Consider the following 22699-nt stretch of genomic DNA (forward strand, 5'->3'; position numbering starts at 1 on the left):
AGACCAGAGGCACGTCACTGCATCATTGTGGCCCTGTTATAACACTGTGAGCTATTGTTTATTTATTTAAACAGCCCAATAAACAAAAGTTCTATTGTAGATCTTGCAAACGTTATCATTCAGGCCCTTTGCAGTTGGTTGTCTAGAAAGCTATTTCTCTGCAGCTCTTAAAAATGACTCTGAGATAAGAAGAACTTCAATTCAAAGATTCACACATTTGACAAACAAACCCTCGTGTGTAAATCACACAGGTTGTCCTCTGTGAACGAGGCATCAATGGTTGATCACTTCAGGAAGAAGCAAACGGAAGCTTCTTAAATCTCATGGCATAACACTCTGCATGGAGTCTCCCTACTACCGAAACAGCTAAGAGAGGAAGACAAATGTTAAACAACAGCATTAAGGTGTGTTTTTGAACACCATACCTTCCACACGGCCTCTGAAGTGAAATTAAGCACCAGGTGTTAACTTGTTACCCTTGCTGCAACTCTAGGCAATGATCCAATTGATTCTTGAAAACATCAAGAGTGCATTTTCCTGTTTGATGATGTGCAAGAGGTCAACATATATGCACAGCTTGCTCACATTCATCCACGAAAGCATGCCCTGATCTGGCAACTGCCAACTGCAGACAGAATATAAAGCAAGGACATGCATGAGTGGCAGCTATAACAACAGACCCACACACAGCAAAACTGACCATCAGAGTATGTAACACACACAACACGTGCATTTTTACTGCCTATTGCCACCCAATAATAAAACTGAAAGGCACAGATGCTGGGTGTGCTCAGTCACAGGGCTGAGAATGACCACACAGCCTGGACGCCATTTTCACTTGGTGCTCTTGCTACCAGGGCAGGCAGCGATATATTTCAGTGACCACTATTAAAAAATGAAGCAAAGACTCCAGGGTTCCACTTTCAAAAAAACACTTATTGGGAGAAGAATAGACAGCCATATATACTTCCCATGATAAAACTCTCAAAGTCAGAAGGAAGTAGGTCCTAAGGCAATCCTCAATTTGCTAGCATCTATCTCTGTGCTGCATTTCTCTGGAAAGATGTCCTTCATCCTGATCTATTTAACACGGTTAAGATAAGAAGGATTACTGTCCAAACTAAATGGCCCACCTCAGTCGAAGTGGGCAATCTACATCACAAAGAATCATGAAGAATAATAGCCCCAATATACAAGGCTTCCTGTCAAACTCATGATCAAAACTGCTAAGAGCACTCTCACAACGCTCACAACTTCATTGCATTCTTTCGAGTGAATGGAGGGGGACTCCATGCTATCGGGATTAGGAGAGCCGGCCAAGGTTGCAGTAGATGTTCCAGATCACAGAACTACCACTGAAAACGAACATATCATTCTCCAACCAGGCACAGGCCAAAGAGTGGTGCTTTCAGGTGACAAAACACAGAGGGCTGGCCTCTTCAGTGGCAACCCTTACAGGACCAACTGCTTGAGCTCAACTGGAAACATTTAGGCTATTACTGCTTGCCCACAGTTGTGCAACTCGTATCAAGGTATGCATACCATCCCCACCCAACCACAAAGATCTATTATGTATGAAGAGCCATTGGGGTATATGGCACATACCAAGTTACACCCAGAAAACAGACCTGCCTTTGCTGACACACTCAATTAATGTTGGGAGATCGGTTACCTCCTGCTGTTGAGGCCAGCCTTCCCAACGTTGGAACCATCCAGATGTTTGGACTACAACTCTCATCATCCCAGACTGTTAACCATGCTGGCTGGGGCTGAACGGGAGTGGTAATCCAAACATCTGGAGGGCACCAGGATGGAATAATAATAATATGTTTATTTATTACCTGCCCCCCCCCTCTGGATCAAGGTGGGGAACACTCTGATGCCATGCTTCTCGCCTGCCCAAGGACCTCCACTTCCCTTACTCAGCTTCGTCCTTTTTCTTCTGCTGCCCCTTACGCCTGGAACGCTCTTCCAGTACACTTGAGAACTACCAACTCAATCACAGCTTTTAAAACTCAGCTAAAAACTTTTCTTTTCCCTATAGCTTTTAAATGTTGAGTTTGTTCTGACTCTATACTGTTAGCCTCACCCTACCCGGTGCCTGTTTACACTTCCCTGTGCCTGTTTGCATTCTCTTTCCCTCCTTATTGTTTACTACAACTTTATTAGATTGTAAGCCTATGCGGCAGGGTCTTGCTATTTACTGTGCAATCTGTACAGCACCATGTACATTGATGGTGCTATATAAATAAATAAATAATAATAATAATAATAATAATAATAATTATTTATTTATTACATTTTTATACCGCCCAATAGCTGAAGCTCTCTGGGCGGTTCAGAAAAATTAGCACATAAAGTTAGTTAAAAGAGCATATAAAACCAATACAATATTAAAATAACAATCACAGCATCTTAAAATTCTTAGAGTTAAAATTCATCTTGGTAGGCCTGCTGGAAGAGACTAGTCTTTATGGCTGTCTTAAACTCAGAAAGAGCATTAAGCTGACGAATCTCCTCCAGTAGGCCATTCCACAGTCTGGGGGTGGCAGAAGGAAAGGTCTTCTGGGTAACAGCTGACTGGAGTAAACCCTTCCCAGAGGACCTGAGTGTGCGGGGCGGATTGTATGGGAGAAGGCGATCCCGCAGGTAACCTGGACCCAAACCATGCAGGGCTTTAAAGGTAATAACCAACGCTTTATACTTCACGCGGAAACTAATTGGCAGCCAGTGGAGTGATTTTAAAGCTGGTTTAAGGCTGGTTTATACAGTTTAAATACCTGAGGTGGTGGTGTGGATTAGGAATGTGACTCCGGGTGGGAGTTAACACGAATAAAGAATAACTGTATAGCTTGGTCTTTATTCCCAACTTCTGTTAAGATTTTCCTTGGGGGAAGATTTGTTTCTAAAATTGAGTAAGAACTGCTACAAATTCCTTCATAACTGCTTGTGTTATCTGCAGCTATGAAGGATTTTTTTAAAAGCAATTCTTATGGGTTTGGAATAAGACCCACCACCACCACCAAAAAAAGAAAGAGATTATCTACCCACGTGTGTTGGGGGAAGACCAGTCCATGCATCTGCTTCCTTCCTTCGGGCTCATCGCCCTTCCCCAGCACGGCCGTCTCAATCCAAACCACCACAGCGGTTACCCTTTCAGAACAGTGGGGCAGCGCTTCCCCCGTCTCCCACTATCGCCCTGAGACAGGCAACAGGGGAAAACAAGTGAGGCAGAGAAGAAGGCGGCAGACACAACAGGCGGGAGGGAAGGAGGGCGGCAAATGCGGTTAGACAGACTTAAACACTTGGGCTACGCTTGGGAACAAGAACTAAAAATACGCAGCAAGCCATTTGATCTGCACTATAATATACAAACAAGATGCAGAATGTAAGTGTTTTGACAAATTTTTATTGATTTACTTTTCACAGAAGTGGGCAATCGAGGAAGATGAATAGAAAAATACAAAAGCTTTCTTGCAAGATGTTCACCGGTTGTCAGCACATGTCAAAATATACACAAACGTACATTTCAAATCTTGAAATACCTACTTTTGGTATTCAGCCTATTTTAGTCCAAGTACTGGTAAAAACAGAAATTGTATTGAGTTGCTATTTTCAATTTTGTACAACAGCGTTTTTATTTTTATGTTATACTTCTCACTCTCACCTAATCTTATCCACACAGGTCCATCCTAGAAATACTTACAGGCTTAAGACGTTAGCTCTGGAAGGCCACTGAGATATGAGACAGACAAACCTGAGATGAACAAATGAGAGTTATAGTGAGATCATATTTACCTATCACACAGCTAAGTCTTTCGCCCAAAACCCATTTGGACACAACCTACAACAGCCCATGGGCCACTTTCACTCGTAACACGAACCTCTGCAAGCCCTCTTCCCCTCCTGCGTGACCAAGAGGTCGTTTGCCAAGTTTAGTTTCACACACGATTCCTACTTCGTCATTCCATACAAACTAGGAATCATGGTTTTTTAAAAAATCTACCTTGTTATACAAGCCAGCTAAACAAGCCAGTAGTTGGCTTGTTAAGCAATTGACTAAAGTTTGTTTTAATCCATGAGTCTGTCATGTGATGTGGCTACAAAAACAAACCAACGAACACCTCATGTGATTTTAGGGGGAGCATGCAAGCCCAAGACCCTTGTTTGGGCTTGTAGAGGCACATCCACTTATTTCAGTCACCAACAACCTTCATGGCCCAGGGGGACTTCAACCCACATCTCCCATGTCCCTGTCCAAGGCTCTAACCACTACTCCACACTGGCTGTCTAGGTGACAGAAATAGAGATAAATTCCCCACATGATGAGAGGGAATGGGGAGTCATGTGTACGCTCCACCACCCAATGGCAGTTCTTGTTGCCCTCCACGAGTAGGACAGTGTTGGTCTGTCGTGAGGAGGCCAGTCCACTCACGTAGGTTCTCCACGGCAGACAGTTGCTGGCAATGGACGGGGACAGAACCAGCGTGCTCATCCTCACCCTCCCTTACAGGATTCTAATCACATGGTGGAAATTAACACCTTAGTGATGGGAAATTAATAATCACATAATGGAAATTCTTAATTAACAGGGCAAGATGGAAAGAACTAAATCCTGGCTTAGGGCTCCCTGCAAACCAGGCCACTGTGCACTGGTTCTTCTGCTGTTATTTCAATGCTTTCTATTCTTCCAGAAAGAAAACAGCTGCCCAATCCTTTTTCCTCGTGAGATGGAACTTCCATAGATTCTTATGTAAAATACAAATTATCCAAGACTCATTAACAGAATGAAGAACCGCCCTGGTGGAGTAGACCAAAGGCCTACCTTGGCCAGCATCAGTGGCCAACTAGATGACCCAATGCGAAGCACTCAAGCAGGACAGGCGCGCAATGGCCTCTCCATGTGTAAACCTCTAGCAGCTGTGGATTCAGAGGCATGTGAGAGCTTCGGCTATTGGGCGGTATAAAAATGTAACAAATAAATAAATAAATAAATAAATAAATAAAATGAGCCCCCTGATCCTGTAGGGAGCATGTCACCATCACAACTAGTATCCACTGACAGCCTTATCCACCATGATTTTGTCTAATCTTCTTTTAAAGCTATCTGCAGTAAAAATCATCATCATCATCATCATCATCATCATCATCAACGTACCTTATCCCTAAGCCACCTGGAAGACACTTACTCATTTCAGAACAACAAAAATTGTAAATGCCTCTGACAGGGCATTCACACAACTAAACCTTTACACACTAGGCAGATGCATATATTGCAGTCTGAAATATCCAATTCCTGAATACAGATGCCCCAAACGGAACACTTCAAAGGAAGAGTCACTGTACTGAAACCAAAGTTATGTGAGCAGATGGTGAAACAGGAGCTTCCTTTCCCCTTCTGCCCAGTGTAGGCTCCCTCTCAGATCTGCTCCAGAGGATCCCTGCATCCTGCAGAGCAAATTTGGAGGGCAGCTGCACAGGGAGGGGTAATTCTATTTGCTACAAATGTCCAGTTCTGCTGGCAAAAGGACACCTTTGGATAAAACCTACTAACTCCTTGTGCAAAATTATAATTCTCCATTAGGAATATCCTTAGACACCCAGTAATGTTGTTTACTTTCTTGGAGTTATACCACACTGGTGGCTCTATGTCATCTTATGACTAATCAACATCACCAGATGGCTTTTGCTCTCCATCAGTTTCAGGCAATGAGCCTTTAGTTGAGCATGCTACACTTTTGCTCAGAGAACAGCACCGACTGCCAATATATTACTGGGCCAGGTTCAAGGTGCTGCTATTGACCTATTGGACAATATCCAACACTGCCAGTCCACTCACACTATGGACACAGCACTGGCGTTAAGTGACCTCTAGAGAAGCGTGTTGCACCAGCTTATGCTACTGGTATGCCTCTAGTGGTTGCTTATGCTTGCGGTGTGTCATAGGATGGCAGCATGAGCTGTGCACTACAACATCATGCAGCTTTCTCTGGTTAACCTAACCTGCATTTCATGTTCCAAAGACTTAATCTGCTCAACTAGATACAGATGTCAGGAGTTTTGCAAATAATAGCAGGTGGCTCACCTGAACAGGAAGAGCTCTGAAGAGATTCGTAAGTTAAACTAGCATATAGGCACGAGTTTTAGGAGAGCACAAATTGCTATGCTGCCTGTTGTACACCCCGGTTACTCGAATGAAAGCAGAAGGGATCTAAAAAGCAGAAGGAAGAAACACTTCGGGAACCTGAAGATGATTTTGGGACTAGGTGTGAACCCAACATACCAGAAATGCTTTGAAAGCTTCCCAAAACGCCACACTGATAAGCTCAGTGATTTCATGCAGGGAATTGGCAGGGGAACATTTCTTCCAGAAGGCACACTGCATCCATGATTAGTTGCACATCCAAAGCATCAAGGCTGGCTCCAACAGAAGGACAATCCAGAGTTGGGTGTCTTCCCCCAGTATTGTGGCTTGTCTCAACTAGACCGTCTGACTCCAGTGCCTGTATGAAGCATGACTCATTCCAGCAAGCCTGAGGCTGTGTCTCCTCAAATGCCTCAGCTGCCGAGTTCAGAGTTTGGGATGCTAGGAAGAGAGAGTTTCCCTCTTGAACACCAAGAGAATGTATTTGCTTGCTTTATTTATTTAGCAGAGTGCTGTACTGCCCTTTCCATGTAAAACATGCAGAGTAGTTTACAGTCACAAATAAAAACACACTAAAAGGCAAGGTTAAAAGCAATCACAGTGAGACGGTGGGAGCAGAGATAAAATGGCCTTTGTCTAGCACCCAAAGGGACATTTGTGTAAGTGCCAAGCAAGCCTTCCTGGGGAGAAAATTCCACCAGCAGCCCCAAAGGTCCTCTCCCCACACACAGATAATTGCAGCCAGTCTCTCTCTACCCAGGAGAGGGTGCAGCTGGTGCACCAGCCATAGCTGCTGAAAGGCGTTCCATGCCACGGAAGCTACTTGGGCCTCAAGCGACAGAGCTGGATCAATGAGTGCCCCAGATGGCAAACCCAAGGAGTGCAACCCTTCCAGAAGAAGTTCAACGCCACAGAAGAATAGCCCACCAACAGGACCTCTGCCTCCTGGCGACTGCTTCTTGGCCCTCGTCTAGTCGATCACTCATGAATCTGATGTAAAGCAGGGAGAGAATTGAGTGTCAATTGCCTATTAATGACACCCAACCCCAAAACTCTGGATGGTTCATTCCACAGTTTCAGATAGACACTGGAAAGTGCAGGGAACAAGATGGAACCCAGCAGGACCCGTTTCTGTGATCCTTCCTCCAGCTTGGAGTACAACTACCAAAACACCATGGTCCCGACTCCCAACTCAGAGAGTCTATCTAGAAGAAGGGCACTGAGTGATCCAGGAGAATTACAGGATCCTGCTCTCCCTGTCCTCCTTCCAGTGAACATCATCCATCATGATACAAATGGGGCAGTTCCATTGCTGGGCTGCTCTGATATATTAGTTTACAGGTTCCATTCTCTCAGCAGCTGGTGTTTTCACCACATCTTGGTAACACTAGCAGAGGCAAGATATCAAAGGGTTGTGTTCGTAGTATCAGCACTGCCGAGGAGCACTCTTTTACATACAGATGAACACATGAAGCCGACGTCTATAGAGCTGAGTCCTATCCATCCCAGCTGTGTTTGCTCTGACTTGCAGCAACTCTCCAAGGCTTCAATTTTTGCAGACCCCCCCACCCCCGTTATTTGGGAGTGTTTTCAACTGAAGGGGCCAGGACTTGAACCTGGACTCTTGTGCATGCAAAGCTCAACCACAGAGCTATGTTTCCCCCACCCATGCAACTGGGGGTGAGGGGTGGGAGTAGATGCACAGGGTTTTTTCTTTTCAGCTCTGGCCGTGTCTACACCTGCCTTTTTTTCCTGGGATCATCCCGGGATCATCCCTGTGAGTGCAAATGACACACAGGGGATTCCGGGAGCAGGCAGGGACGATCCCTCCATTTTCCTGGGATAATCCTTAGATGTAGAAAGGGCCTCTATTTCTTTGCTCAAGAGAGGGTATTTTCGAACCCAAGAAAAACCTGTTCCACAAGGCCAGTGGATTCCTCCAATTAATTAGCACATTGCTTAAATCAGGCATTAACACTTTAATTGGTGCGATCAACCCCACTGAGGCTTACAACCCTCTAAGGAAGTTGTGTGGGTGCCACCAGGATACGCATTTGTATGATTCATGAAGTGACGGAACTTTACGCATGATTTTCTATATTCCAAACAAACATGCAGCTGGACCCACAACTGGGTCACATCAAGGATACCTACCTACTGCCATTGTACCTTAGAGGTTTCTTGTTAAGGCTTCCGTTTAAGGCAAGTGAAAATCATGGGAAAACTAAGATGCTAGATATGCAAAGTGAGACTCCTTTTGCAGGACAGGTGTTACAAGTGGGTCTCAGGTCCCAACACGGTTGTGGACTAGAGAAAACCTCGTAATAGATTTCCAACTCAGCCATCATAACGATTGCAGATGGGCAAGTTCAACTTTATTCCAGCCCAGCCCAGCCCACTCTATGACTACTACCCATAGTACAGAAAGCTTACCCTGAGTAAGAAGAATTTTGGAAATCAAATGGTGAGGGTCTTCATCAGCCCAGGAGATGAAATCAATGAGGATTCAGGGCATTTTCACTAGCAATAGTTCAGTTGCGGGGTTCCCACAAGAGCTCATCCCTTCCTGTTTTTAGGAAGTGGAATACTTAGGAAGGCTTTTCTCAAATAAATAGTATTTCAGTAATGTTAATTCATTTTTGATAGGAAGTTCAAAGTGGATCCCCACTTGGGACAAATGGAATTTCTCTCATAAACAGATCAATGCCCTGTGTATCGCTGGTGCACAAGTCTGCAGCAATTACAGGCCTCACTGCCACAGAAGTGCACATTTTGGTGGTTGAAGAAGGCTGCAGGAGAGCAGAGCATTCCAAAGCCTTTGCCCACACATCCCCAGGGGCAGCGTGGGAAGAGAACCACACCCACAAAGTCTGGGGAAAGTCTTTTGGGTGTGTTGCTGTGGAAACATGTTTGCATTCAGTTCAAGCTGTTAAAAGGCAACAATCGGATAAAGAAGGGACACAAGATTCTCTCTCCTTGTAAGCTGACCAAGACCCTTTTTCTGCTGAACATGCACAGTTACCCGTGAAGCAACCATAAACAAGAAGGTCAGCCCAAACGGAGCTGGACAGGAGTAGCTTCCCTCTTTCCCCTCAGCTACCAGGATAGGCAGCAAGGGTACCTTGCTGGAGGAATCCTCCATGTTTTTCTTCCTTCCTGTGGATCACCAGAATGGCAGCCATTCTCAGCTCAGGAAAAAACGAGGACTTTCCGAAGACAAGCGAGAGTAGGAAGCGCGTCAGAGGAGATCAAATACTGTGGGGACAACCCACTGCAGGGAAGCCCAAAGGCATTCTGGGCAATTGAAGGTATGGTACTGGGTTGTTGCTTTTTTATGGCCAGGACTTCCAATTCCCCTAAACAGAACAGTGGTAACTGTTGCCAAGAAAGGAGGATTTCATTACACAGGGAAGGGAAGGCTCAAGCATCCCTGAGAATAGGTGGAGGGTGGTGGTGGTGATGGACCAAGAGGGATGCACCTCTGGAGAGCTGCTGCCAAGGCCACTGTGTCAGCGAAGCCGACCACAGTCATGAGCAAGGCCAACACAGGACACCTGATGACACACCCTTCCCACGTAGAGGCAGAGCTGTTTTCACACTGCACCCCCCTCATACACGCCCCATTCACACACACTGTCAGGCAAAGCACCGGCAAGACCACAGGTTCTAAGTGAAGCTGCCAAATCAGCTTCTTTTCAGGTTTGTAAGAAAGCAGGTGGATGGATATTTGGCACAGAGTCACACAGAGCTGGACAGAGTCCTGAAGGCCATCTAGTCCCACTCCTTGCTCAATGCGCAAGGAGATCCAATGCTGGACCTGAGTACTGGTCCAGAGCAGAACAACCCACTCAAAACCTTCCTCCAGTGATGAGCATCCTTGGGATTACATCTGAATCCACCTGCCAGGGATGCTGGAGGAGGGGTATGTATGCAAGCCAAGCTTGTAGCCATTTGCCTATGAGGAGAACGGCCTTCAAGCCACCAGGTGCAGAAGCGTTACAAAAATTGGTCCTGGGTTCTGGAAGACCACAAAACGTGAGGGCAGGTGAGCTAGTAAACTCTGTAGCCTTGATTTCAAGGTGAACCTGAAGGCAGCTACAATATATTAAGGGGCAGCAGCTCTGTCTCTCTTCAAAGCCAGCTGAAGGGAGTCTTTTAAAAAACATATACAGTCACTTTGCTTTGTTCCTCAGCTCTGAGCGGCTCTCCTGTACTGCTTAATCCGGGCAGTGGTTGTTATTCCTGAACTACAATAGTATCCATTTCAGACCATAAGCCTACCTAAGCTCCCTGGAAGCCTCTCTGCAGAACCATTCCAGCAAACTCCACTTTTGTTCCACGAAGCTTGGAAACAAGTCACAACCCACAAGCAGTACAGCCCCTGATGTATCAGGTTCCACCTTTGGCCTAAACCTTCACAGAGCTGCTCCCTCTCCAAACTGCGACCCACTGGATAGCTTGCTTGGAGCTCAAGAGAATTAGCATGCAAAGGATGTCTGTATAGATACACATCCTGAGCTTCCAGTATCAGCCTCTGCTGTGGGTTGTCAGCATCAAAAGCGAGCATATGAGAGAATCTTTTCAGGAAAGGGCTATGTGTATGGAGGCAAAATTAGGCCAACTCCAGGCTAGTAAAATACAGAGAAGCATCTAGGTATCAGCACAACACAGCACTCCGCAACGGCTGAATTGCCCACCAATGCGGGTGGACGTTGTAGCTCCATGGTCTCTGCCCTTCCTTGCAGATACATACTTGAACACTCCAAAACCTAAGAGGAGCTTTCAAATGCTTTAACGAGCAATGCTTTAACCACCACTGTATACTTTTTTTAAAAAAATGTTTACTGTTTTAACTTATTGTGAACTGCCCAGAGAGCTTCGGCTGTGGGGCGGTATATAAATGTAATAAATAAATAAATAAAATAAATCTCTCTTTAGTGCTGTGACCTGTACAACAATGTAAAATGCTATTTCATATGACAAGTCAGCCTCTTCACCCTCACCAGGGCTGCAGAAGCTAAGGTCCAGGGGGCGTGCAGAAGCTAAGGCCCAGGGGGCGTGCAGAAGCTAAGGCCCAGGGGGCGTGCAGAAGCTAAGGCCCAGGGGGCGTGCAGAAGCTAAGGCCCAGGGGGCGTGCAGAAGCTAAGGCCCAGGGGGCGTGCAGAAGCTAAGGCCCAGGGGGCGTGCAGAAGCTAAGGCTCAGGGGGCGTGCAGAAGCTAAGGCCCAGGGGGCGTGCAGAAGCTAAGGCCCAGGGGGCGTGCAGAAGCTAAGGCCCAGGGGGCGTGCAGCCCGCCCAGGGGTTCCCCACTTGACCAGGCCCCCTTCCCAGGCCCCACACCCTTTCACCCAACCAGTCACTGTTCTGTGGTCTCCCCCACTTCTAAAAGGTTGAAACGCCTCTCCTAACATTTAGCTACTGGCAGGAAGGGCTTCAAGCTAAACTGGAATGGCATTTTCCAATCCTGCCCCTTTTATCTCAGCCAAAACTAGAATGCAGCCCCTGAGAGCTTCTCCACACTGGAGTTCGGCCCTCAGGTTGAAAGGGGTTGGGAAGCCCAACTCTATGCAAGACTAATGACATTCTGACTCTTCTTAGCAGAGGCAGCTCCACACTTGGAGAAAGGTCCAAGCACCCTGGCTTCCAGGGCAGTTCCAAAGGTATTGGAACTTTGGAAATTTAGAGTTTTTAAGATGTTTTAATCATGCATGCTATGGTTTTTAATCGGTTTTTAATGTGTTTTATATTCACTGTTGTTCCTTGCCTCGATCCAAGTGGAGAGGCAGGTAAGAAATTTATTATTATCATCATCATCATCCTGGCGTGACCTCCATGCTCCTGCCCTGCTTCGTTTTCCTCTCCTCGCAGAGCAACAAGGTGCACCTGTCACCATGGTGAAGGCCGTAACACGTTTACTTTGCTTTCTCCGCAGATTTCCTGCCTTGCTGGCAATTGTTCAGTGTTGCAAGAGTCTCAGACCTGCCATCTTTCCATACCCTAAACTCACCCAGAATACACTTGCTTAGGGCTCCATCAAATATATAATCTGTTACCTGTCTTCAGCTAAAGCAGATTAAAAAGATTCAAAGATTACAAATGCGCAAAGATTACTAAAGCTTTGGTGAACAGGCATATGGGAACTTGAATGAAGTGGCCAGTTTTTCTAGTGGAAGATCTCTTGGAACCAAGCAAAATGTGATGGAAGTTGACTAGAACAACACGAATCGGGATGCCACCATGCCAATAATGCAGAAATAAATAAGGACTTGGAGTGTGTACCCCATAACGAACTGTAGGCCACCCAAATCGTATATCCACACATCCAGGACAATCTCCTTGATAAGATGGCACTGAATCACTTCCAGTCCAATGCTTTGTTTGGGCGCAATACACACTGTCAGCACCACATACCGATTCCAATAATAGCTGAAGTATATATGTAGCAAAGGACAAGGAAATGGGTGTGCACTCCACAATAGGCTTTGGGCCACTCCAAATCACAAACCCACATGCCTACAGGAGAACGTCCTTTATAAGTTGGCAAAGAATTGCATTTGATCCCATTCTTAATTCTGTCACAGAACACAGCCAAGGGTCCCTTCTCCAAGCCAAACACAAATGCACTTATTGGCTTGGTGCTGCTATACTCAACAACATCTTGTGTCCAAACGAAGTGCTAGGCCGGGTGCAATTCTACGGCATCTCACCGAGGATTATCTCGCGTACATATAGCGGTATAATTTGAAGTAGTCCAAAGCTTATTGCGGGGTGCACACACACTGTTCCTTATTCCAGTATACCTTATACTGGAATAAGGTATACTGGAATATACCAAGTGGAACACTCTAACCACCTGGCACCAGCCTTATCATCTTTTGTCAAGACTTTCCTCTACTCCCAGTCATTTGGAGGCATACGATAACCAGTCGTTTTGGTTACGGTCTGCACTGACAGTGAACCAAACCACTTTGTACACTGACGATTCTGCAGACCAGTTTGCACAACCAAGCAGCCCCACCGTGGCTTGTTCAGGCAACAGGGAAGGCCATGGCATGTGGGGGCAGCCATTTTGAAAATTCAAGTCACCACTGCTGTTTGTTGTGTCATCCGAACCCAGTGAGGGTGTATTGATGGAGTGGTTAACAAACCACCCCAAGTCTTAAAACAGCCCATGGATTCTTGGTAGTTTATTAACAATACCAACAACCCACCCTAGCCAGATTCAGACAACAAAACAAGCCACGGCTGACACATGGTGGGTCACAGTGATCATGCTCTTCCTCTGTGCTTCAGTATAATCTTCAACCTTTTGCACTGGCATAAGCTAACCTAGTCAGTCTACAAATACTATCCTGAATCCTTAAGACTAGCATGCCACTGGGCTTCACCATGCAGTCTAACATCATAAGAACATAAGAAGAGCCCTGATGCTGGATCAGACCAAGGGTCCATCTAGTCCAGCACTGTGTTCACACAGTGGCCAACCAGCCATCGGCCAGGGATGAACAAGCAGGACATGGTGCAACAGCACCCTCCCACCCATGTTCCCCAGGAACTGGTGCACACAGGCTTACTGCCTTGAATACTGGAGATAGCACACAACCATCAGGGCTAGTAGCCATTGATAGCCTTCACCTCCAGGAATTTATCCAACCCCCTTTTAAAGCCATCCAAATGGGTGGCCATCACCACATCTTTTCCCCCCCCACTTCTTCCTGCCTCCTTTTGTTTGACACTGAAACCAATGAAGAATTCTACGGAACTGAAAATGCAGCTAGAAGTGTCTTATGATATATATTTTTGGTCCCAGTAAAGGGGGGAAATGGAGGTCTTATACTATTCCTCTTTTGAGGGGAAAGTTAATCCATTTCCATGGCTGACATTTGCCTGGTTTGGGGGCACCCAACCAGACTCCAAGGCTTAATGTTTACAGCTTTGAAATGTTTTCCAGAGCGGCAAGGAGAAGATTGACGATTGTGACAAACCTGATAAAGAATGGGATTGATTAGGAAGCAACCAAGACGACAGCCTCTCCACCGCTCTTCAGGGGCAAATACCGGGTGGGTGCCCCTCCTAGGCAGCACCAACTGACACACCACCACTGGAAAGAGGACACACAAAGGCAAGGAACGCTTAGGAACCGTTTTAATTTGTGGGAACTTGAGACATATTGATTTTTGGAATATTTATGTTTACTCCCTAGCAGCCATGTCTGGATGAAGGTGAGGTTTAGACATATTTAAAGTAATTCAAAATAACATTTATCTGAAATTTCGCTCTGCACTGATGTTTTCTCTTTGCAGCTGTTTTAGTTTTGTTTCAATAACTTGTCAGTGGCTATCTTGAACGCCATTCACAGTTGAAAAGGCAGCACGCAAACGTTTTAATAAATACTTAAGACAGCAAATGCCAAGGAGGCTTTTACAAGTTTTTTAAAAAGTATACCGTCAACTGTAGTAACCCCCCCACCCCCGGCCCATGGCCGAGCAACATGTGACAGAACAGCCCAGATTGGGGCGAAGACCTTCATTCCCCAATTGCAACACTGACATAAACCTAGAACCATATGAAAACAAGGGCTCCGTGTCCATCTCTCCTCCTCTGCCATCCGGCCACAGATGGCCAGTTTTTAGTAAAAAACTGTGCAGGGTGCCAATGGGCACTGGTGGAACCAATATTTTAATCCTCTCTGATCTCCAAAACCAAATAATACCCTTGTTACATCAGGTGCATTAACAAACTAAAGGAAGAGCTCCGACCTGTTAAGACTGGCGCCAGAGCCAACAACAATAAAAAAAAAACCTTCTATTATGCAAGGCACATACCCAAAGAGCTATTTTAGAATAATTCTCAATGGTTAGCAATCTTTAGAACAAGGACTCATCCCCAATCCATACAGCAAAAAGGGCAACACTGACATCAGCAGCTTCCTACAGAATCTTGAAGTCAAACTTACAAAGGGAACACAAATTCTCTCGCTGAGTGCATGTACAGCCACCTTCAGGCTGTGATCCTTAAAAACCCAAGTGGCCCCCACATAATAGGGATCTGAGGAACATTTCACCATAGTAACACAGATCTTGAAAACAAGCGTTAGCCACTGGCTGGTACAGTGGGGTGAAGATATAGGAAGACATTTGGGGCACCCACCCACTTCATTTGCCCCAATCTAACATGAATACAAGCGCACGTCACTGGTCTCAATTACCGTAGTTTTAGCCGTTTCCTTATGGGGACAGTGACCAGGTATGCAGTTGTTTCCACTAGTGACTCAAAATCCTTCTTACTCGGGGTACTTCCAGAGGAGGCTCTTATTGCGCAATCACCTTGCCTCATTCACAGAGTTTTATGGAAAGGCCAGATGTTACATGGAAGCACCACAGGTCTGCTGTCTGGAGATTTGGCCTCTGGGTAATGGTTTACCCCGCTGTGCCTAGGCTTCAGGAAGCACCTGTGCCTGCCGCCACACGTAGGAAATCGGTGTGACCAAGGAGGCACCTGCACACATGGGCATACATGCCTTGTCCAGTTACCATTTCCCCTTCCAAAAGAGGTGTGACATACCAGCGTAGGACATGCCACCCACAAAGCCAGCCAACCTCCATCCTCATTCTGTCCCTTCCGGCACAGTGATTGGGAGATGAGATGCAGCACAACCATCAAGCCAGGGATCAGCAAGTGTTACTTGTCCAAGAAACGAAACAAGAATTACCTGACAAGGTAAGCAAAGCGTTCACTGTGTTTCTGACGCTTTATAGTGTAAAAAACGTAATGCAGAGCAATTTAGCTACAAAATTTAATTCGTTTTACAGTCACAATCTTGCAGAGAGCTCTCCGGTACTATTGGATAAGAACTGAAAAGAACCCCAAGCCCAGCTCTTGTTCTCTCCGATTTGATCCATTTTTTCAAGGAGGGTTAGGCAAGACCCTACCACCACCACCCCACACACACACTTCAATTTTTCCAGCTCAAAACCATGGAAGTGTAAGACACACACATGCACACACCAACAGAACTGAGCTGGATATGCTGAACTTTTCATAGAAGTCCTTTTTCCAACTGCACAATTTATTTATTTAGAAGTTAAGAGTTATTCAGAGCCCAGATAGAATAGTTAATAGCCAAAACGTATTTAATGTATCCTTCTGCCTCTAAGGAGTGTCCAGGGAATCGCAGAGTGAACATGCTGGCAACAGCCCTCTGCCTCCTTTCCACATCCATTTTAAGCCTTCCTCTAAGCAGATACTCAACTGCAAACATATCAGGATTCTTTGAGAAACCACAAGCCCCAGGAGTGCTGTTAAGAAGGTGTCTTTCCAATACATGTAAAGCCATATTTCACGAGATCCAATATTGAAAGCTGATGGTTGGGGGAAGAGAACGAGCAAAGCTCATCTTTTTTTTGGCCCAGTACCTTTACACAGCTAGTGAACTCCCAGACAGCAATTCCCAGACTGCTCATGCCATGAGCAGAAGTCCTCATCTGGTAGCCCTGCCTAGCACAGACTACGCTCTGCCATGGAAGACCAACAGCAGAATAGCTGGAGAAGGAGAACGTAGCCTGAAGTCCACCTACTTGTTTTTGTCATCCAACAAGTTACAGAACAGGAGAAGAACAATTCAAGAAGGACACAGACAAGCTGGAGTGGGTTCAGAGGAGGGCAATCAGGATGATCAGGAGTCTGGAAACAAAGTGCTATGAAGAGAGACTGAAAGAACTGGGCATGTTTAGCCTGGAAAAGAGAAGATTGAGGGGAGACATGATAGCACTCTTCAAATACTTAAAAGGTTGTCACACAGAGGAGCGTCAGGATCTCTTCTTGATCATCCCAGAGTGCAGGTCACGGAATAACGGGCTCAAGTTAAAGGAAGCCAGATTCCAGCTGGACATCACTGTTAGAGCAGTACGGCAATGGAATCAGTTACGTAGGGAGGTTGTGGGCTCTCCCACACTAGAGGCACTAGAGGCCTTCAAGAGGCAGCTGGACAACCATCTGTCAGGGATGCTTTAGGGTGGATTCCTGCATTGAGCAGGGGGTTAGACTCGATGGCCTTGTAGGCCCCTTCCAACTCTACTATTCTATGATTCTATGTGCCAAGCCTTGCATGGCAATTGTTCCCAAAAACTACCCTTTCTCCAAAAAGCACTTAAGTCCTGCAGAATCCCCAGAGAACAGGCTAATCTCTGATTTGTCAGGTAGACTCTATGGCTCAATAAGGATGTATTTCCTCAGAAGGGCTGCAGTCAACTCCATCAACAGACAGGTGGCTGCTGTTCTGCTGGCATCCACCAAATACAGAGAGTCGGCAGAAAAGCGCTTTCACTTTTATAGTTAAAATATTGGCAGACTGTGAAGCCAGAGATAGTAGCCTGGAGAAGGGAATGAAAATACCGGGGCAGGGGCGAGACTGGATGGCACCTCCTGGCAAATGAGTCTCTCAGTTGCTACTGTGGTTTCTAGAGGGGTGGGGGAGAGCCAAGGTTTATGAAGCACACCAAGGTGGCAGCTTTGTCGCCTTGGTTTGGTCAGCATTGGCCTCAGCAAGTGCCCTGGCAACTAGTCCTCACAAGCCATGCTTCCAGAAGGGAAGGGAAGGAAAGGAAACAAGGAATTAATAGCAGAGACAGCCTGAGCATGCCTGCCTGCCTGCCAAAGCATCACTGGCAGTACCAACAGCAACCTAAGAGGACTCATGCTGAATCAGACGGAAGGCCTCTCTAATCCAGCCTTCTGCTCCCGCCGTGGAGGAGGGACACTGGGAGAGAGGGAGACACCTCCATTGAGAAGCATGGGAGCTTAAGTTAGCCATAAAGCTGTCTCTTTAACTCATGTCAACTCTTACCACTGGCTATGATGGCTGGGGTTGACAGGAGTGGCAGGCTGAAATATCTGGAGAAGCACAAGTTGCCCATCCCTGTTATAATGCAAGTCACAAAGTTTCCCAGAAAATCTGGAAAAGATGAAGAATTCTATGAAACTTAAAAGTTGTTGATCTACCTGGCTGCAGCAGAGGGAGAGGTGGGAAGCACATCCATTCCTTCAGCTCAGCTGAGAGACAAGCAACTTTTGGCTCCTTTTCTCCCTGGAACTGTTTCTATTCCAGCAGGTCATTATAAGAATTTTAAAACTGTGAGCTAGTTCCTGAGTTTGTTTCGATCCTCCTCCCTTGCAATCCTCTTTCCTTCTGTGTCTTCTAGATCCTGTAAGCCTGAGGGCACGGAGTTATTATGGATCTTTGTAAGATGCTGTGACTGGGTTCACACAACACAATAACCCACACTCAAGGGTTGAGTATGGGTAGTTGTCAAACCATGAGTTGTTGTTGCTGAAACATGGGTTATAGTGCTACTTGGGAAGCAGAGTGATTTGACTGCAGTAGAAGTTTCTGTCTTTATTTGAAGCATTTAGTGTTACTCTTCAGCTGTAAAAGGTTTCCAGAGACTGGGTTCATACAACACAACCCACACTCATGGACTCAGTATGGGTTAAGTGTGGATTGCTGTTGAACCGTGGGGGGTTGTTGAAATGTGGGTTATCATGTTGACTGAAACAAGCCATGCTAACTATAGTTTGTTAACCATGAACAACCCATGAAGAGAACACATCATTTGTTGTTGGCTTGTGAACTGTAGGTTGTTCATGGTTAACAAGCCATTGAACCAATAACAAACAATGGCTTGTTAACCATGAACAACCTACAGTTCACAAGCCAACAACAAATGATGTGTTCTCTTCATGGGTTGTTCATGGTTAACAAACTATAGTTAGCATGGCTTGTTTCAGTCAACATGATAACCCACATTTCAACAACCCCCCACGGTTCAACAGCAATCCACACTTAACCCATACTGAGTCCATGAGTGTGGGTTGTGTTGTATGAACCCAGTCTCTGGAAACCTTTTACAGCTGAAGAGTAACACTAAATGCTTCAAATAAAGACAGAAACTTCTACTGCAGTCAAATCACTCTGCTTCCCAAGTATTACAAAAACGAAGCACAACCTTTGGAGATTGCCCCATGCCCCAAGGCCCAAGTTCGCCAAGGATCCATCTGTTCCTACATAGCAAAGTAAGGCCCAGCACCAGACAGGATTTCTGTCAGCTAACACTGACTAGCCTTTTATAGGAGGTGGGGGGATTTCCCCACAACACAGATCTTGCTACTTCAGTTCTGATTCCTGGCTCAACCCTTCAGGCTTTCTGGTGGACCTTGTAAACAATCATGCATTTGTTTCTAGGCTTGTTTGCAGCTAGCTAGCCATCTCTGAATCACTGCAGTGACTGCCTCCAGTAAAGACCACAGAAAAACACAAGGACTGGAGAGACCCTGCATAAATAGACATCTGCTGATCATGTACTCTGCTGGTTGGATATTAAAAAAATGAACTTGGAAGTACCAAGAATTTCAGAGGAAAAAGTTTTGAAAGACACCCGTCTCCCCTACTGCCACCTCTTCAAGCCTGCACTTCTCCTTTCACCTGCCCTTGCCCCTGCCCACACCCACATGCTTCGAAAAGACAGGTCAGTTTTTTGGCCTTCAAGAATTCACCTTGAACTCTTGCTTAAATTACAAACTCAGGTCAATCTAAGTATTCTCGGAATGCAAGTTTCTCAAACTGATCAGAGACTCTAGTTTGAAGGAGCAACTGTTCATCTCCACCGGCTGGCAGAAGTTAATCAAAGAGGTTCAAGAAGTATTTCAGACTAGTATTCTTGTTCCGAGAAGATAATGGGAATTATAGTCCAACTTATCTGGAGGGCATCTGGTTGAGAAAGGTTGCACTAAAGTCTTTCTGCAACTAAGTCTCATCCTAAACACAACATGGTGAGGGAGAAAAACAGTTATATTTAAATGTAGGCTTCTAGTGTAAGATATTGTGGTTGGTGCTCAGTCAACAAGCTTCCATGATCTGGAATCCATTCCAAACCACAAAGGATGCCAGAGCAGTTGCAGGGAAAGCTTGTATGGACGCAGGTTCTTCAAACTCCTCCAGAAAAGCTATAATTCCCACCCCAAACTGTTGTCCATCCACACAGCCTTCAGTCACTTAACTTGCCAAGATATTTCAGAGTCAGCTTCAAAGATGATTACTGAAAATATGGATTTGCCAATGATGGAGACGATAGTTAGACCACCAAACATCCTGCATGGGGAGGACTAGCTTTCATCAGAAGAAACCAACAAGTACCACTCAAGCTCTGCAAATGGTTGGACCGCTGCACCAGCGGCTGTGACATGTCCTAGGTGTAATACACTCTGCCAGAAGGCCTCTCAAACGGCTTCCTAAGCACAACAGACACTCACCTCATTACAGGACGGTTGCCCTGTCTGATCTCCCCACTACACAGAAGCAGAATGTCAGCCCAAATAAGGAGTTGACCAGATACTGCTGGACTAGCCTGCAGACACTGAATAAGGCTTCATCCACAGTTCTACGAATACAGCATTGCTCATATAAAACATGGTTAAGTGAGTTGTCCAGGCTCCTCTAGAAACCCTAAATTCTGATTAACCATATCCATTTCTTCTCACACTGCCAAAGACACTCACCCCAGACTTCACTGCTATTCTCTAGAGAACATTCACCAATGTTTTCAAGATGAAGGTAATTATTCTAGGACCAGTCATGTGAAGTTGTCGACATTATAGTAACAGCAATGAAATATCCAACATGACATTCTTAGGATAACTGCATCATATTTATGTATCTGTGTAGGGGTTTTTGCTAGTTCCTAGGTATATGTTTTTTAAATCCCTCACTCTGTTTCGTTGGCGTTCATGACGCTTTTTTAATGTAACACTCTTCTGCGTTAATGTTGTCAAATTCCCAGGACTTCTGCTACTGTGTATAGACTTCTAGATGTCATGAAATTTGCGCTCGCTCACTCGCTCACCCTCCTCCCTGCAGACATTATTATTATTATTATATTTATTTGTATCCCGCCTTTTGCCCAATGCTGGGCCTCAGCATGCACAGCTTTGCTTTATTACTCAGTAACAGAGACCAAGTACTTCAGAGAACCCAGGGCGGTCCGCAAGAGCCCCTTTCCCCAGGCAACATGCCACTGTGACAGAGAGCAGGGACTAGCAAGACGCTCCCGAAGTTGCAGCTGACATCTTGCAACGAAGCCCCTGAAACCCTCTCCAGCCCTGGTCACACGCTGCTGGGACCTCAGCAAAGGGCCAAAGGCATCTTGCCCTCCTGAGCCACGGTGATTCTGAGAGGTCGCTAGGTCGGCGCGAGGGGAGCCTGGGCCTCGCAGGCGTGAAGTGGGGAGGCGAGCACGGGGAAGCACGGCTCTCCTCGGTCCCCGGGCAGGCGGAGGCCGTGGGGCCCGGCGACCGCGCCGCCAGGTGAGCCAGGCAGGCCAGCCAGGGCAGGAGGCCCCCGGGCCCGATCCCCATCCCCTCTCGGGGGGCCCGCGCTCGGGACAGCGGCCGGGCGGGACGCAGCCAGGGCAGCAGCCCGGACCCGGCGGCGGCGCCTCACCAGCCCCCAGCACGCACGCACGCGCCCCCGCCACTCTCACCCGCCGTCCCCGCCGCTCCGTCGCCCGGGGAAGCGGGGCAGGGGCCCAGGCAGGGGCGGCGGCCCACGGCGGCGGCGGCGGCGGCCCACGGCGGCGGCGGCCCAGGCTCCCCGGGGCCGTGAGGGGGGGCACGGCGGGGCCCGCCTCACCTTGACGCGCGTGACGAGGTGCGTGGCCAGCTTGACGACGGCGAAGTTGCCCTTGCCGATGGTGCGCTCGATCTCGTAGTAGCCGATGCGCGCCGGGCCCGGAGGGCGGGCCGCGGAGGGGGGCGGCGGGGCCAGGCGGGGGCCGCCGGGGGCCGGCAGCGGGGTCCCCCCCGCGCCGCCGGACGCTGCAGCCGCTGCCGCCATCTTGTTGTGAGGGAGCCGCCGCCCCTCCTCCTCCTCCTCCTCCTCCGCCTCCTCCTCCTCCCGGGGCTGCGGCACCGCGTGAGCTCATCCGCACAGGGGCGGGGCCACCGCCGCCGCCATGGCAACCGGCGGAGGAGGAGGAGGAGCGCGCGCGCCAGACAGCGGCGGCTCGTGACGCGGGAGGACGTCAGCGCGCTCGGGGAGCGCCGTCATTGGCCAGCGCGGGACGGCTACGGCGCGCGCGAAGGGACAAACCGCCCGGAAAAGGTTGGCGGAGGCTGGCTGGGTAATCGAGCAAGGGCCTTTGTTTCCTGCCGCCGCCAAGGTGGACGAGGAAAATGCATGGGTCGCAATCCTATGCGCGATTGCAGAGACAGAAGTCCTACAATTCCCAGCATTCCGCAGCGAGCATGGCTGGCTGGGGGATGCTGGGAGTTGTAGGCCTTGTTTCCTGCCGAAACAGGCTCAGGATTGCGGCGTTGGTGGTTTTGGGGGAAGAACAAGGGAGGGGGCGGAGGAGGCGTTGGGCAGAAGGCGATGCGGGGCGGGCCTTGGGAAGGCAGGCGGGGGGTTCGGAAGGAGTTCTCAAGGGAGCGGGGGTTGCCCCCCCTCCAAAGCAGCCTGCCCCAACCTGGCGCCCTCCCATCCGCCCCAGAGCAGAGCGCTGGG

The 22699-nt window shown here is 47.5% G+C and overlaps 1 protein-coding gene across 2 annotated transcripts in view; it reads right to left on the reverse strand.

Moving 5' to 3' along the window:
- The window catches only part of SIK3 (SIK family kinase 3), an 87569-nt gene extending 65620 nt beyond the window's left edge, over window positions 1-21949 (reverse strand). For both annotated transcript variants that reach the window (XM_063138848.1, XM_063138847.1), the window contains exon 1: window positions 21827-21949. The gene's annotated coding sequence lies outside the window, so the exon portion shown is untranslated. The remainder of the gene's footprint in view (window positions 1-21826) is intronic.
- Between the last annotated feature and the right edge of the window lie 750 nt (window positions 21950-22699).

This window comes from Elgaria multicarinata, chromosome 12, assembly GCF_023053635.1.
Source record: "Elgaria multicarinata webbii isolate HBS135686 ecotype San Diego chromosome 12, rElgMul1.1.pri, whole genome shotgun sequence".
NCBI lineage: Eukaryota > Metazoa > Chordata > Lepidosauria > Squamata > Anguidae > Elgaria > Elgaria multicarinata.